This window comes from Crocodylus siamensis, chromosome 1 (assembly GCF_052110815.1).
Source record: "Crocodylus siamensis isolate JL-2025a chromosome 1, ASM5211081v1, whole genome shotgun sequence".
NCBI classification, from domain to species: domain Eukaryota; kingdom Metazoa; phylum Chordata; order Crocodylia; family Crocodylidae; genus Crocodylus; species Crocodylus siamensis.
This window is the reverse complement of record NC_143395.1, coordinates 307056324-307073683: the sequence shown is the minus strand read 5'-3', so window position 1 is coordinate 307073683 and position 17360 is coordinate 307056324.

Here is a 17360-nt window from a genome sequence, read left to right as displayed (position 1 = left end):
ACTGAAAACTCTCACAAAAGGCTTCTGTCTCTTGCCTTTGCAGGGCCAACATCTGGACATGGGGGAGAGCCCGCCAGCCTGAGCAGGCATGCAGGCTCTGGGTCACTGGAGGTGGTGCCATCTGGAGGTGCAAGACTGGGTACAGTAGGACAACTGGGCATGAATGAAGGCCCTGGAGTGGGAACATGAGGAGCTGCTCTGGAAGCAGGTGGCCATCCAGGCCCAGGCAGTGGAGGCTAAGGACACCAGCTGCTGGGTCCTGGCCATCCTTCTGGCCCTGGTGGTCATGTCCATGTCCCTCACTGCCTAGCCCCCACCCATGGGCCTGCAGGGCCCCTGAGTCCCACCCACCACTCTGCAGCAGGCTGCTGCCTGGGCCTAGGAGGAAGTCCTCCAGTGCCTCGTACCCAACTGCCTGGGCCTGGCCCCGCCACTCTCCCCTGCACCACACACCTGAGGACCTGGCTATGCTTCACAGGGATGCTGGGGCTGCACTGGGGCAACCAGAGGGGGAGCCACCTGCCCTTGGGGAGTGCTGTCCCAGGTGGCTGCAGCATGAGGCCACTACCTGCTTGGGGTCCCCATGACCCCCAGACCTGCAAGGGAATGTCCTAAGGCTGGGGTGCTGGGCACCTGCCCCCAGGCTCTGACCCATAGCCCCTCCCATGCCCCCCCGTCCCACTCTGGTACTGAAAATCAGAGAGATTGTAAATGGTTTTCATATTGTAAATATTTTTCACATTGTAAGTGGGTTTTTTATTGTTGGTGAGTAGAGAGAGTGGTGGAGGAGCTGGTGGGTGGAGGTAGGGGACTCTGTGTGTTGGGAAGGGAGGGGGCTCTGTTTGGTGAGGGGGGAGGGAGGAGACATGGGTTGGATGTTGTTAGGTAAATAAAACTTTTTTGTTTCAACTATGTGTGTGTCCTTATAATGGTGCTGGGAATGGGCAGGGGTAGGGGGCATGTGGGTGGCAAGGCAGGTGGGCTGGGGTGGGGAGTGCAGGAGGAGGGGGTTGGCCAGGGCCTCCGACACTCAGTGCCCTGGCCCTGCTGACAGGTGCATGGCTGTCCTGGGGCCGGGAGGGGAGGGCCTGCTGGTGCCAGCAGGACCAGCACCATGGGCAGCAGGAGTGTCTGGAGCTGGTTCCTTCTGGCAGGGGCAGGGCTAGAGCAGTGGCGTGCTGGGCATCACTGGTGTGGACAGGGGCTGGAGCAGCCATGGTGCAGGGAGGCAGGGTGGACAAGAGAGCTGCTGTGTGCTGCCCCTGCACTGTTCATACAGCTCCTGGACAGGGAAAGGGCTGGTCAAGGATCAGGGGGCAGGACTGTGCTTCCAAGATGGTGGCCAAGTGCTGGCAGCTGATTCTGGCTTCAACATCGCTGCCAAGTGCTGGCAGCCATGTGGCCAGAGCCTGGAGCTCCCCCTAGTGGCCATAGGGGCACATGGCAGGGCTGAAGGGACTTGGCACTAGACTTATTGCCAAGTCTCTGCACATGTAGACACCTGCCAAAAATCTCTTACTGCCCAAATCTCTTACTGTTTAATGTGGAGTAAATTTAGTCACACTTAAATGCATGTGTAGACATGCCCTTAAATGGTGTGAATGAGATGATGAGGGGCAGCCTTTTTTTTTTTTTTGTAGATATCACACACAAAAAATAGTTGTTTAAAGACAGGTCCTCATGGAGCTGGAGCTACCTGAGAGGTAGCATGTGAGGAAGCATCAAGAGGCTCATTTGAAAGTCTGATGTGGGAGCATACACTGATTGACTGTAGGAGTCTACTTTTCAGTGCCGAATATGAGTTGACAGGTGGGTCCAGGATAGGCTAGGAAACTGAAGACTTGTAGCTTCTATGGCATACAATAGAGAAGCCAGTGAAGAAATGCAGCAAGCAGGGTGATGTGATCCAAAAGACCTTTTTTACAGTATTTTGGGTTGATATCAGTGGGGATGAGATTGCATTTGGAAATACACTCATATCTGGGTTATAATGGAAGCTGCATCCTTAATTAGGGAGCAGTTGCTGTCACTTCATAATACATAGGCAGAAGGAGGCAGAGTTGCTTCTGTGGTCTTTTTGTTTTTCACAAATGTTTGAGTGCACAGTCATGTAACTCTTGACTGGACAAGCACCCTATGTTGCAAGTAGGCAAACACAACAGGTCCAGCTCTGTTTCTGACCAATAGAAGAAGTTGCCCCAAACAGGTTATTTGAAACAAATATACCACTTATTAACCCTAAGGTACATAGCAAGGGGAGAAAAAAGGACAAATCAATAAAAGCCTTGCACACCTGAGTCATAACTTACTTTTTCCCTTTCCCTGTCAACTTAGGTATGTTCTACTCAGCCCAGGGCCTGTCCTTCTGGGCTGGTACAATGACAATGACTGGGCTGTGGCATCCTGTCAGTGTCTATTTGCTGAAGACCCTTCTCTAGGGTCGAACAGTGGTCCAGCACTGTAGTGATAGGTGGGCAAGCAGGGTAGTCTAAAGTGGGGGGGATGTAGTTTAAAGGGCGGGGAGTGGAGCTGCTGTCTAAGTGGGGGGTGGTGAGCTGCCAGAATGGAGCTAGAGTGGTGCCTTGCTCCACCCCTACTCCCTATGTCCTGCACCCTGCACCTTCCCTGTAGTAGGTCTGGCATTGGGCAGAGCAGCAGCACAGTGCAGGAGGAATGGTTCGAGATTAGGGTTGCCAACTCTGACTGAAGCTATTCCAGGAGATTATTTTTCCCAACATGATGTAATGTCATTAATTGTACTGTTCAACCTGTTCATAATATCAAGCCATCATTTTATTGGCCTGGAGATTAATGCTGATTCCAGTAGACTCCTGGCCAATCTGGAAGGGTTGGCACTCCTACTGGAGATTCATTGCTGTTGGAGGGTGAGTGGGGAGGGCATCATCTCTTTTTTATGCCATCTAAAATTGGTGTTGTGGCAAAAAAGGTGATATCCACCCCCAACTCTGCAGCAGCAGACTGCCAGCTGCTCCTCCTGCCCAGGGCTCAGAACTGTCCAGCTATGCTTCTGCAGCTACTCTTCCTAGTGGGGTTCCTTATATTTATGGCTCTTATTCAGCCAGAGGCTCTGGGTGCAGTAACGCAGCTGTATGTCTTTAGTGGTACCTGGCAAACAGCATCTTCCCAATTAATGGCCAAGCCACTGTTATTTTAACCTCCTTGAAGTGGTTTACCCCAGGTGTCTCGTTTCATTTCCTGCTTGTTATTTCTAAGTGTTCCTTTCGATTGAACTCTGTGCAGTCAGGAAGAAGCAGGTAAACTGAGATACAGCTATTTTCCCTCAGGCTCTACCCTTTGTAGTCATCTAGAGTTATTTTTAATGACTTTTCCTAGGATGCTTCAGATACATATGAAAACTTTACTCTCCAGGTAAATTCTAGTGATCTTCAGTAATCCATAGCAAGGGCATAGATACTGCAAGTTCTTTATGTAGATGAGTCCTTCTGTTGTTGTCTTTGTATGGTAACCATTGCAATAAGGTCCTGGCTCCAGTGACTGAGACTCCTAAGTTTTACCACAGTACAATAAATTAATAATAATACTAATGTAAATTGGCTAACCTGTAACTTGTAAGATTCAGCCTTTGTAAATCTGGAAGAGAACCTCTCTTAATGCAATATGTACTCTGATGCAATATGTGGCCTATGTATTTCTTATTTTTGTCATGTCCTTCACTAAAGAGTGAATTAATTAAATGCATTAGTTTAGTTAGGATTTGAAAGGGGAAGCCCAGCACAGTTTTTGATCCTTTACTATACAGGAAGAAAGTTATTTATAATATAAATAACAAAAAGGGTGTAGCTACTCGTCATTAAAGTATGCACTTTGTTTCATTAAAACAGTTTCCATCTTTGCCACCAGAGGGGTGGCTCAAACTCCACTGAAACACTCACGTACCAAAGAAAGAGAAAAAGAAAATCTCATCGGTGACAGCTGTATGGGGATGATTTTTCACTCATTGGAGAGTCTGTCATAACTCACAGTCCTAAGAGAGTGTCTGTTTCTCACTGTCACTGGTGAGATAAGCTATATTTAATGCTGCAACATCAAAGCTGCCAATTTTACATTTGCATTTAGTAGTACAGTTACAAATTAAATGCATTGCCTGCCTGTTTTTTTTGGTTTGTGGAGGGTAAATGGATGTAATTATATTAGAGAAAAATGCTTACATTAGAAAAAGTGCCAGAGTGCAGTTAGATATTTTAGGGAATATTGGACTTGATGTATATTTGAATAATATGAATTTATAAATTATCAGCAACATTACAAAATGTATATGAACATACTGAGGTCAACTTCCTTATTTTAAAATGAATGATATATGCTATACTCAAGTAGTAGAGACAATGTAATGAAAAGTCAGCATCCAGTCAATAATAGCTAGGAAAAGAAAAAGTTTTCATATTGGTAATAAATAAAGATCTGATATTTGTCTGACTGTTCACTAGTCACTGCAATCAAAGATAGGACAGAATTAGCAGTAGAATTTTTAGGTGGATTATCTTTGTGTTTAAAACTGTTTATTTAAAAGAAGAAAATGCATCTACCTCTTTTTGGGTGGTGGAATATAATAAACTACTGGTCAGAACTAAACATAACCTCTTATTTTCTTTAACAGGCCTGTGAGGTAATTAAAAAGCATTGGATAGAGTCTGTTGTACTAAGACAGCATAAATCTAAAGTAGGGGTGACAAACATACAATGGTTACACTTCTTCACTATCCATGTGTCCTATGTCTGAACTATTTATTAACTGAAATGTGAATGGGCAATGAAGGGCCAATTTATATGTTACACCAAGAGATGTATTATAACTGCCTTAAACATTGATTTCCTTCCTTTGCCTATTCTTGATCAGGATATACACACATAGCACAGCAATAATGTGGGGTTTCCTTATCAGATCTTGGATATTTCCCCAGACTGTCTGCAACCATTAACCTTGCATATTATCTGACTTTAGTGATTAGTACAAGGCACATAAAACCGTATTGATGGCCAGTCTTGGGTTAGAATGGTGAGCTGAATTATTGGAGGCTAGATTTTGCTGACTTTGTGATACAAATGATAGTATTATGCTAGTCCCGTGAAATTGCTAATTTGTCATTTCTTTCATGGTGTAGTCAATGATGTGGTACTAATGAATGAGGCACATAATTGTGTTATACAGAATTGTAGCTTCTTGCTGATTCCTTCTGTGTCTGTATTAAGAGGGAAAGAATGTCAAGACTCTCTTTGTTCACTAATTCACTTCACATTTCTGTACCATGCTACTGGATGATCACAAATATTGTTTGTAATTAATGCTCAGGCTATTGTAGTTAGGCTTCTAATGCTAACTTTGTTTGTTCTGTTGCATTCATTATTTTCATTGGGCACATTAGCAGAATGATGCCAGTACAAGTGCTTTTCTTTCCTGTTGGAGATATGCTCTTTATATGTGTGCATTACAGCTGCAGTGAACTTCAGCAAACAGGCTCTTCAGAGCTTGTATGCTCACTGCCATTCAAAGGTCCCCTCAAGTTCACTTTTCAATGTAATTCTGAAAAGGAAAACCTTAAAACAGGTTCCCTGAAGACCTGGGAGATGGGAGAAAGTGGCTGTTTTAAAAGACTGTTCAGCACCTGCATTAAGCTTCCTTTCTCTATTTGTTGATTTTTGATTTAATGTTATGTGTGAGGAGAGCTTATTGCCTCAGACTGGTAATGAGAGCTGGTCTGGTGTTTACTGACAGTTTTTGAATACCTTTTGGCAGGAGAGGGCTGGTTTTGACATATTGATTATTTCAAACAATGCAAAAATGAGAGATTTTAAAATGTCAAAACCTTTTGTTTCAATACCTTCTAAAAAAGACAGCTTCTTTTCAAAATATGAACAAATTATAATAGAAAAGGATCAAAATCAAAACACAATATTGATTGACCCACACCAAGATTCTTGTGTTTGAAACATCAGATTTTCATCTCCATTCAGGATGGAAAAACACTTTGACCTCTCAAATTCTTTTAATGGAAGGTAAAACTATTTCCTGCCTACCTCTTTTGCTAGTTGCAGCAGAAAAAGGAGGAAGAAGAGGTTATATCTACTGATTTTTTAGGGAAAACCTTGACTTAATGTTAGAGCTTATCAAAACTGGAACATATTTTGAAGGACTTTTTCAGTATTTGAAAGTTAATCTCATTTGCCAGGCTTTGAACTGTTTAAGTTATTAGAATTTTATTGTGAAAAATAGAAACTATTTTTCCTGGTTTTGTTGGAAAATGAGAACCTAGAAAAACAACTCCTAATGAACATTCTAATTTCTCCAAATGGTCCTTTTATGAACAAATGTATATAGAAAGATTCAGCCATGTCTATTGTGTAATTATTTTAAAGTTACCTGCCTGTGGTAAAAGACTATGGTTATTGTTTTGAAAAAACAGTGCGAGGTGGTAAGAGGTCTGAGTCCTGTTCCCAGCTCTTACGTGGCATTGCTATGTAACATAGGGCTAAATCCTACTTCATGCTATGCACCTAGGCTAGGGACAGAAGTTACATATAAACCAGTTTAAGTGATCAGAAACTGGTTTAAACCTGTAACAGAACATAAGTTCAGTGCATACAAACCAGTTTCAAAATGGCTGAAACTGGTTTAAGATAAACCTGGTTGAATGTTGTATCAGACTTAACTGATTTGGGGTCAAACTGGTTTATGGAACTTCTGTCCCAGACCTCTTCCTGGTTTAAGTTAAATCACAGTCCTCCAACATCCCAGCATGCTCTGCAGCCCTGAGCAGGGCTGGCCCTACCCCTTTGCTTTCTAGCCCAAGCAGATGTGATGTCAGATGTGTTGCAGCATGGCCCTGGTAAGGCAAAGTAGGCAGGGCAGAGGCTGATTCTTCCCTCCTCCCCTGGGCCCCCCACCTCCACCACAGCCTGCAGCTGAGGTCTGCCTGTCTGTGGGTGAAGGGCAGAGGCAGAGGGGTGCAGATGGGGTTGGAAGACCCCAACTGTGGTCTGGGGGGCAGAAAGGGCAGAGGGAGGAATTAACCCCCTCCTTCCCTGCCCCCTTTATCTTAATGGGGCCATGCTGGGATGGAGTCTGACCATGCCACCATGCTCTGTATGGCGCTGCATGCCTGCCTCTGGAGCAGTGAGGAGATGGGGAGAGGCAGCAGCCTCTGTCAGGGTGCCCAGGAGGGGATTTATTTCTCCCCTCCCTTCCCTGTCCCACTAGCAGGGACTGCAGCCATTCTGGCATGGACCTGTTAAGGTTAAGGGGACACAGAGGAGGTTAATTCCCCCCCCCTCCCACTGGGGACCTACCCCTGCCAGCCATTGTGGGGCAGGGAGAGGTGCTCTGTGCAGGGTTGCTTTGCCCCGGGGGGGACTCTTCTCCCTCCTCTTCCCCCCCATGGGGTGTGGTGCTCTGTGCAGTGCTGGAGGGGGACTCTTTCCCCTCCTTTGCCCCCCCTGGCATCATGGGGTGGGGAGGGGGACAGGGAGAGGGACTCTGTATGGCGCTGCCTGGCCCCACCCAGCCTGGCCGTGGGGAGTGGCTGTCACTGAGCCACAGCTGCTGGGGATGGTCCCACCCCTGCGGCCTGGTCTGGTCCTGCTCGGCCCCAGCAGAAGTATCCACATGGCTGGGCCAGGCTGCAGGGGTGAGGCCCTCCCCAGAGTCTGCAGTTCAGTGGTGGGGAAGCTGAGGCTTGTCAGTGAGTGCAGTCTGGCCCAGTGCACATGGGCAATGGCTGGCTGGATGGGGAAGAGAAGGAGGGGAAAGAGTCTTCCTCTGGGACCAGGAGGTGTGGCACAGAGCCCCCCTCCCTGCCCTGCGGCAGTGGGGAAGAGTCCCCTTCTGGGGTTGGGCAGCAGAGCTGTGTATCTGAACTACTCCTGGCTGTCAGGGAGCTCATGCAGTGGGCAGAGCTCTCTCCCTCCTCCTCCTCCTCCTCCCCTTCCACAGGGGGATGGCTATACCCCCATCTGGCCACTCTCCCTTTTCCCCCATCCTCCGAACCCTGTGGGCCAAGGTAGGGGTTTAAACTCCTTCTCAGTCATACTCAGGTCTGCTTCCCTGCCCCCCCCCCCGCCAGCTTCCCTGTGGAAAGGAAGGGAGGGCATTTCTGGAATGAAAAGGGAATGTCCATCCACTTATAAACTGGTTCAATCTCTGCAGGTTAGAATAACATGTAAAGATTGAATCAATTAAGGCTCGGGCTTTTTGAAGTCTGTCCCTAGCTCTAGTGGCCACATAACTACAGATTTTGACACTTATACACAGTTTGTGATTCAGCTCTCTGTGTTCACATGGCACAAGCCTACTGAGTGTGCAGATACTTGGAGAAATAGAATCATCTCGGTATGTGTGTCAAGACAGGTAAGTCTCAATTTGAGTCACAATTAGTAGGTGTTAAAGAAGGCTCTATTACCTTTTAGACCAATAGTCTAGATGATGAGGCCACTTATCTAGGGAGTGGTGACTCATGTTCTAGGACCTCTCACCCAGAGGGGGATTGAATCTGTATCTTCTGCTTTCCCACCAAATATTCTAACCACCAGGTCACAGGCTAGGCCTTTCCCAGCTCCTGTTCTTGAAACTGGCCTACTATGAGTTCAGGTATTCTTAGATCTGAAAAGCAGACACCTTCCTAATGACTTTGTCCCAGGGAGCGGGGTGATATCTATTACTCACCCGCAGCCTGGAACGATGCTCCTGGGAAATCTGCGCAGCTCGTGAGCCAGCTATATGTGCAGCTGCGGCTGGCCGGTGATGTCAGCACCAGACGCCGGCCAGCGAAGATAAAAATGGTGGCGGCTGCAGCAGAAGGGGCGTATGGCCCTGGAGAGGAACTGCTACAGGCACCGCGGGAGGAACAGGTCCCCAGGAAGCATCCTGAGGGGACTAGGGAGCCAGAGTGAGGAGCTCCAGAGAGAGAGATATCCCAGCAGTATCTAGCAGCAGATGTCAAGGGAGCAAGGGCTGACCCGGATATCAGAGAGCGGGGACTGCTATGAGAGTCTCGCAGGACCCAGGTGGAGGACTGGTCTGGCGGGGGGGTGGAGGACAGCATGAGGGGTGGCAGGAGCTCAGGAGGACCCGGACGAAGGGTCATGATTGGGGCGGGGTCGCTGCCCAAATCCCGGAGGTGAGGACAGGCCTGGGTTTAGGGGACTAGGGGGAGTAGCCCAGGTGTCGGGGCTATAGGTGATCGTCCCCATGCTGGGGGAAGACTGGGGGAAAGCACCCAGGCTACTAAGTATAGAAGGACCAGAGAATTGGTCCCAGAGGTACCCTTCCTGAGGACGGGGTTGGTAGCTAACCTTGCCAGCAGGGGAGGCACGACCCCACCCCACGAGGTGACTGAGTGCAAGTGGGGAAGCTAGATCGGCTCAGCAGGCCACAAGACACCGTGGAGTCAGCTCAATAGAGGTGGCATGAGGCCGGGGTGCAGGGGTGGTGAAGCCCCGTGTACAACCGCTGGGTTGGACCCGGGCATTGAGGGACCCACCCATTGTGGAACATCAAGACATGGCAGGTGAGAGCGGGATCGTCGATGCGGGGAAAAGAACTACCTCGACGCTTCTAAAGGCCCGGACGCTCGGCTGTAACATCAGAGCCACGTCCATGTGGATCGATAAAGCCCAGCGGGCACAGACTTTCTTTTAAAAAATTAAGGCAGAGAAGTAATTTACAAGGATTTCATTCTCAAGAGATGACCTTGAGTTGAGAGAGTCCCTATTATTGTTGAGATTGGTTGATAACCTCCTAAGCTGTGACAGATGTTGACACTGCTTTTAAGAAATAATGCTATTGACACACACTGTTGGGTTGAACCTTAATGCAATATATTTGCAGTAAAATGGAAAAGTTTTACATTGATATCACTTATTTATTCACAGAACAATTTCAATGTAAGTGAAAGTCCATAACTAAGACTATAATATGCACATTGTAAAAATGCTAGAATAGGATTTAGAGCCTGAAGGAAACATACTGGATCATCTGGTCAAAAACCACATGCATCAAAATAATTTGGGACTTTTGATTCTTCTTCACTGTAATTAACTTTCACAATAGATATTCAAATTCATGCTATCAGCAGTAACCAAAACACTGCAGTGAACTGGTTAGCTTGTACATGCACTACTATAATCTTAATGAGTGAAATTAAATCTCCTCAACTGTGTGTGTCAGAAGCCCTACTTTTCAACACAGTTCAGTAATAAGTCACTTTTGGTGCTTGATAACGGCCTGGTTAAGCAGAAAACTCAAAAATGCTTTACAGAGATTTTGTATGCATGTTTGTAAGGTGGGAATTATATAATCTTTTTTGTTGGATTAATGCTTCCTTTGCAAGTGTTTCAGACTTAATTCATGAATGCCTGCACGTCTTATAGAAGGCACTGAAGAAACGCAAAGTATAAATCTGCAGCCACTTAGCCCAGGTTTGGGCAATATTTGGAGAGGCTAATAAGGGAATATACTGCAGTCCCTTACAGGGCAATTTCCTATCTATTGCACCAGCATAGCCTAATATGGGGTGGCCAGCCTAAGATACACACGCGGTAAGTGGCATGGGCAAGTCCCTGTGTGTGCCATGCAGCTGACTGGGGAGGGGGCAGGCAGCATCGTGGCAGATAGGGCAGGGCAAAGAAAACAGAGCAACAGGTCAGGCAGGGAGCAGAAAGCAAACTAGAGGATCAAGCAGGGGAAGAGGATCAGAGTGGCACTTGAGTTTGCAGGGTTTTATTTGTGGCACTCCTACCAAAAAAGGTTGGCCCCCACTGGATTAATAGATGGGGTACTAGGCCAAGAGTTAAGAATGTTGTTGTTTTCTCAGGAATAAACTAACTTGGTGCCTCTCTTTTTAACTATTTAGATTTTAAACTCTCTGAGGGAGGGACTGCTTGTTACTGTGTGTTTGTGCAATGCCTAAGCAAATGGGGACCCTGCTATAAATTGGAGCCTTTAAACATGAATGTAATATAAATAAAATGCAGTTATAATTGCAATGCTTCTTCACAGTAAAAATCAGGAAACGGAATGTATCATCATACTCCAGTCAGGAGCTCAGTAGAACTAACACCTCCAGTTCGGCTGCATGCATGCCACATGGCTCTTCACATTTGGCCCTTGATGGGAAAGGATGCAGCTGCTGTTCCTAAAACTTACTCTTCATAATTTTAATTATAGGACTCAATCAGTGGTACAAATTGTAAAAGATATTTAAATTCAACCTCTCATAGGAAAAAGATAAGAAAAAAAATCTTTTGGAGGGCCAGGAAAAGAGGGACTAGGTAGCTGACACAGAAATTTCTAATTTAGTTTGGATGCAGGATTGTTCCATGTGTTTTGTGCACCCCTTTTTATGAAAATGAGCAACACAACCACTGAATGCAATGTAACAGTGAAGCAAGCATTCTTCCTTTTATGTCCTTGTCATAAACTAAATAGTTTTCCAGAATTATGCACGAGCAATGGCTCTTTCCACTGATGCAGTGAGGTCCACCTTCATGCAGGTCACACCAAGGAGTTGGCAAATGATCAGGTGTTCCGTGTTTTGCACTTCACTGCACTCGTATGTATTTGTGTCATTAGAGTGGTCCCATTTGATCATCTTTGTTTTTGGTCTTCCATTTTGTTTGTGCAAGTGGTTCAGGCATCACCATGTTGATCAGTTTGTATTAGTCCTTCTGGGAAGGTCCTCCTTGGGTTCCAGGTCCATTTCAGAGTATATAATTGTGCATAATCTTTCCTTCCATAACCTCAGTTATGCCCTGTCAGCCATCATGTCCAAGGGTGCAACACTGATCACCAAACTCTTTCATGCTTTAAGCCATTTAGTTACTTCTGTGTGACCACAGAGTAGATGCGGGTCTTCCATCTGCAGTGATCTTTCTTTTTTGGCTCACTACCTTTCTTCTAGTATCAGATGATACAGTGTCAGCCAATAGTATAGGCTAACTTTTAGCATATTCTGCAGTGGAGCAACCCAAGGCGATAGCAGTGCTTTGTAATGTAGCTGAATTTACTTCCCACTTTGAGGTAATGAAGTTCTGAAATATGTTGTTGCAAGCCCTGACTTTACCTTTCCTCTTCTCTACATGTACTTTCAAGGTGAGTGTTTGGCCCACTGTAACCCCCAAGTATGCAGGGTTTTGGTGATTAGTCAGTGGGATTCCATCCTTGGTGATGTTTAATTTCTGCTTAGCTTCTCTTTGAAGCAAGGATGAAATAAGCAGTGTGGTGGTATGTGTGTGGGGGAAGGATGTAACTTGTGACAACAGTCTGGGAGACCAGAAATACAATAGAACATATAATAATATGGTAATAAAATAATATTTGTTTGTGAGACAATCTTTCCACTGATATTGATGTATATGTATTTTAGGAGGAAACTAATACTTCCTCTCCCAACACCTAGTGGCTATGCTCAGGAAAATGGCAGCTACCCCTAGATAGCTGCTTGCATTCCAGTGTAATCTGTGTGTGCCACAAATCCAGGGCCTAATGAAGTCTAAAGACTATCTTAGTCTCACACCACTTATCCATATGCAATTAACATGTATATAATTAGTACCAGCTCTGAATTTGGCTGAGATTAAATGTGCAAGAAAACCAGCTGGCAGGAAAATGTGAGAATGTGTAAGACAAAGCACATTCCCTTCTATTGGGCATGTCTACACGTGCATTTAAGCACAACTAAATTTTCTGCATATTAAGCTAATGCACAGTAAGCAATTTTGGCAGCTGTCTACATGTGCAGAGACTTGGCACCAAATCTAGGGCCAAATCCCTTCAGCCCTGCCATATGCCCCCCCTGTGGCCACGGGGGGAGCTCCAGCCTCTGGCCACATGGTTGCCAGCACTTGGCAGCCATCCTGAAGCCAGAGGCAGCTGCCAACACTTGGCAGCCATCTTGGAAACACAGCCCTGCCCTCTGATCCCCGGCCATCCCTTTCCCTGCCCAGGAGCTGTGTACCCTGCTTTCCCACACCATGGTTGCTTCAGCCCCTACCCTTACCACAGCCAGTGACACCCAGTGCCCTGCTGCTTCAGCCCTGGCCCTACTAGTGATGAACAGCATTCCATTCTCCTGCTGGCTATGGTGCTGGCCCTGCTGGCTGCAGCATCTCCCTCCCCCCTGCTACCCGGACCCCAGGGTTCAACAAAGAGAACCCCCCCCCAACAAACACAGCCCCTCCACCACGCTTCCCACCCACCACCAACCCTCCTCTTACAATTGGAAAACTGTTTACAACTGGAAAATTATTTACACCTGGAAAGCTATATACAATTGGAAAACTACTTATAATATTTCTGAATTTTGAGCCCAGAGTGGGGGTTTGTAGGGAGCCTACAGGGAAGAGCCCAGGGGCAGGTGCCCAGCACCCCAGCCTTGGCCCATCCGCCCACAGGTACGGGGGCTGCAACAACCCAAGCAGGGGCAGCCTTATGTATGGCTGGGTATTCAGGTGCATGATGTGAGGGAGAGTGGCAGGCATGGCCCCAGGCAGGTGGCAGCAGGTCCAGGGTGGGAGCCTGGTCAGGGGTCTGTTGGGCATGAGGCACCCAAGGTGATGCTCCTAGGACCAGGTGGAGGCCTGTTGTGGGGAAGCAGGTGGGACCTGATGGCCCTGCAGGGCCATGTGCAAGGGCTGGGTAGTGGGGTGGTCATGGACATGACCATCTGCCCCAGGAGGGTGTCCAGGGCCTGGCAGTTGGCATCCCCCTGCTGCCAGAGCAGCTCTAAGCACTCCCATTCCAGGGCCTCCATTTGGGCCCTGTGGTCCCACTGTGCCTGATCCCAGGCCTCCCCCCAGGTGACACTCTCCTGGGGGAAGTCTGGGCAGGTGTTGGCCCAGGTGACCACTGGCCAAGTCCCCCATCCCCATGTGCTTCCTTGGGGCTGGCGGCCTGCTGCTTGCTGGCTGGAAGCAGCCTGCTTCCCCCACCCCCTTCCCAGGGCAGGCTAGGCCAAGCTGCTGGCAGCACCTGCTGCTATGGCTCCAGATGCTGCCCCCCTTCTCTCCCTCCAAGCCAACCACTCTGCTACACTACCACCCAGCCCATGGGACCCCTGGGTATGGGATGTATGGGGCTCTCAGACAACTGGGGCAAGGGGCTGAATGCACCTCTATCCTTCCCCCAAGGTGTCTCCTCCTTCAGTGACATGTCACCAGAGAAGTCAGGACAGGGTAGGGGCTCGGGCAGGCTGCCCCTGCTGATGACAGCCACAGGGGGTGTGGCCTGAGTGCCAAAATACAGATCAGCTTCTGCATAAAGCCCTGGTCTTGGGGGGGACTGATGAATGTAGTTGGTCATAGCCATCCACCGTGCCTGAGAAACCTTGACTTTAATGCAGCACTGCCCCATTGACTAGGAGTAGGAGTGTCCTTGCTCCCACATCCCACCTGACAGGGCCTCATAAATGTGGACATTTGGGCATCTTCCCTGGGTGAACTATCTCTGCATGTTGGCATGGTCCCAGAGTGCCAGGATGTTGCCAACCTCCTCCTGGGTCCAGCTGGGGGCCCAGGCAGTCAGCATAGGTGTGAGCATGCAGACAGAGCCTGGGCTCAATGGGGAGGATGATGAGGATGAAATTCTTGTCCTGCGCTGGCTCTCTGGGCCCCCATGCAGCCCTGTGTGGCTGGCTCTGGACAGCACTCAGGAGTGCTCAGCAGAGGGGTATGGCCAGGGACTGGGAGCCACGCAACAGAGGCACTTCACCACAGCACCTGCAAAGATGGAGACACTCTGTGGGTGAGCAGCAGCAGGAAGCAGGAGCTGGCCCTGCTTCCAGAGACAGCCAGGCAGCAGCCCTGGTGGGAATTCAGAGCTGGGCAAGGGGTGCAGCAAGCTGCAGCTCTTTGTAACTCACCTGTGGCCAAGCAGCAGCTCTGCAGAGGAGACAGGCCAGGCAGAGGTAGTTTGTACCATGTCCAGGGGACTCATGAGGCCTGCTTGGCTCCTGGACACAGAACAGGCTCCTTCAGGAGATGCATGACAAACAGAACCAGGGAGGTGATACTTCCCCTCTATTGGGCACTGGTCAGACCAAAGTTGGAATACTCCATGCAGTTATGGCGCCACACTTCAAGAGGGATATGGATAACCTGGAGAGGGTCCAGAAAAGGGCCACTCATATGGTTAAGGGCTTGCAGACCAAGTCCTAGGAGGAGAGACTAGGGCACCTGGACCTCTTCTGCCTCCGCAAGAGAAGGTTAAGAGGTGACCTTGTGGCTACCTATACATTCATCATGGGGGTACAGAAGGGAATTGGTGAGGCTCTGCTCACCAAGGCACCCCGGGGGTCACAAGAAATAATGGCCATAAGCTAGCAGAGAGCAGATTTAGACTGGACATTAGGAAGAACTTCTTCACAGTTAGAGTGGCCAAAATCTGGAATGGGCTCCCAAGGGAGGTGGTGCTCTCCCTTATCCTGGGGGTCTTCAAGAGGAGGTTAGATAGATATCTGGGGTCATCTGAACCCAGCACTCTTTCTTGCCTATGCAGGGGGTCAGACTTGATCTATTGTGGTCATTTCCAACCCTAACATCTATGAATCTATGTCCATTGCTGCACAATTTTCTTGCTCCCTTTTCGAGTTGGGGAATAAATGAAGTGCTCTCTCACACTTATTCCTCTTCCTTAGTGTAAAGATGGGTTACTGTAAGAGAGAATGCAATTTTGGGTGAAGAAGTTGGTACATTCCACCTTCCCTAACTTCTTATAGGTAGGAGTAGCCCTGCTCCTTCAGTGCCCTCTTTATTGCAGTAGAAGGAACACAACTCCATTCCATCTGGTATCCCACAATCACCTCTTAGCAGAACTGGTCAACTGCAGCCTCGACTTCACCACAATCCGTTGGCTGGGGAATTGGCTCCGTGGTGGGACCCAGAGGGTGGTGGTTGATGGAAGCCAGTTGTCGTGGTGTGCTGTGACCAGTGGGGTCCCTCAAGTCTCTGTCCTTCAGCCAACACTAGTCAACATTTTCATTAATGATGTGGACATTGGTATCAGAAGTGGATTGGCCAAGTTCTCCGATGACACCAAACTTTGGGGTAAAGCATCCACATGTGAGGACAGGACGGCTAACCTTGACAGGCTCAGGAAATGGGCAGATGAGAACCTGATGGTGTTTAACTCCAAAAAATGCAAGGTTCTCCACCTTGGGAAGAAAAACCCACAGCATGCTTATAGGCTCGGCAGTGCTACGCTGGCTAGCATTATGGGTGAAAAGGACTTGGAGGTCATGATTGACCATGAGATGAACATGAGTCTTCAGTGTGATGCTGTGGCTAGTAAAGTGAGCAAAATGCTGGCTTGCATCCATAGATGCTTCTCAAGCAAATCCCAGAACATCATTCTCCCATTGTACTCTGTCTTGGTGAGGCCACAGCTGGAGTACTGCATCCAGTTTTGGGCCCCACAATTCAAAAAGGATGCGGAGAAGCTTGAGAGGGTCCAGAGGAGAGCCACATGCATGATCAGAGGTCAGGAAAACGGACCTTATGATGAGCTATGGGACTCTTCAGCCTGGAAAAGCGCAGGCTCAGGGGTGATCTGATGGCTGCCTTTAAGTATATTAGGGGTGCTCACCAGGATCTGGGGGAATGCCTGTTCACCAGAGTGTCCCAAGGGATGACAAGGTCAAGCGGTCACAAACTCCTTCATGACCATTTCAGGCTGGACATAAGGAAGAACTTCTTTACTGTCCAAGCCCCTAAGGTTTGGAATAGACTGCTGCCGGAGGTGGTTCAAGTACCTACTTTGAACGCCTTCAAGAGAAATTTGGATGTTTATCTTGCTGGGATCCTGTGATCCCAGCTGACTTCCTGCCCCTGGGGCAGGGGGATGGACTTGATGATCTTCCAAGGTCTCTTGCAGTCCTATTAACTATTAAATCTATGAAATCATTACCAGTGCTATCACACATATCCTGTCCTGTCTAGTCCTGGCAATTGTGGCTCTTCTTGATTACAGGCGTTTTCTCTCTTCTTCATCCTTGATAGGGCAGGAGAATGTTTCTTAGGGTGAGGGAGCCCATGACACCTTTGCACCTACTTATCACATGGTACCTGCTGGGGCAAGAAGTCCTGAGTGTTCTCTTCTGTCCTCTCTCAGTACCAGGAAAAGTATCTGCTTGCCTCTCAGTGAATTTCTTCTCATCTCTCCTTGCTTAGATGAGCTCCTGGAACAATCTAGACAGCCCTGAATATATTGCTGACCGCAGTGGTGAGAGTCAGCAGCAGATGTGCTTGGTGAACCTCATGTCTGGTTACACACATTATTCCTTTTGCCAGTGGGTCTCACACATGACCTGGAAGGATTCACCTTTAAGGCCCAA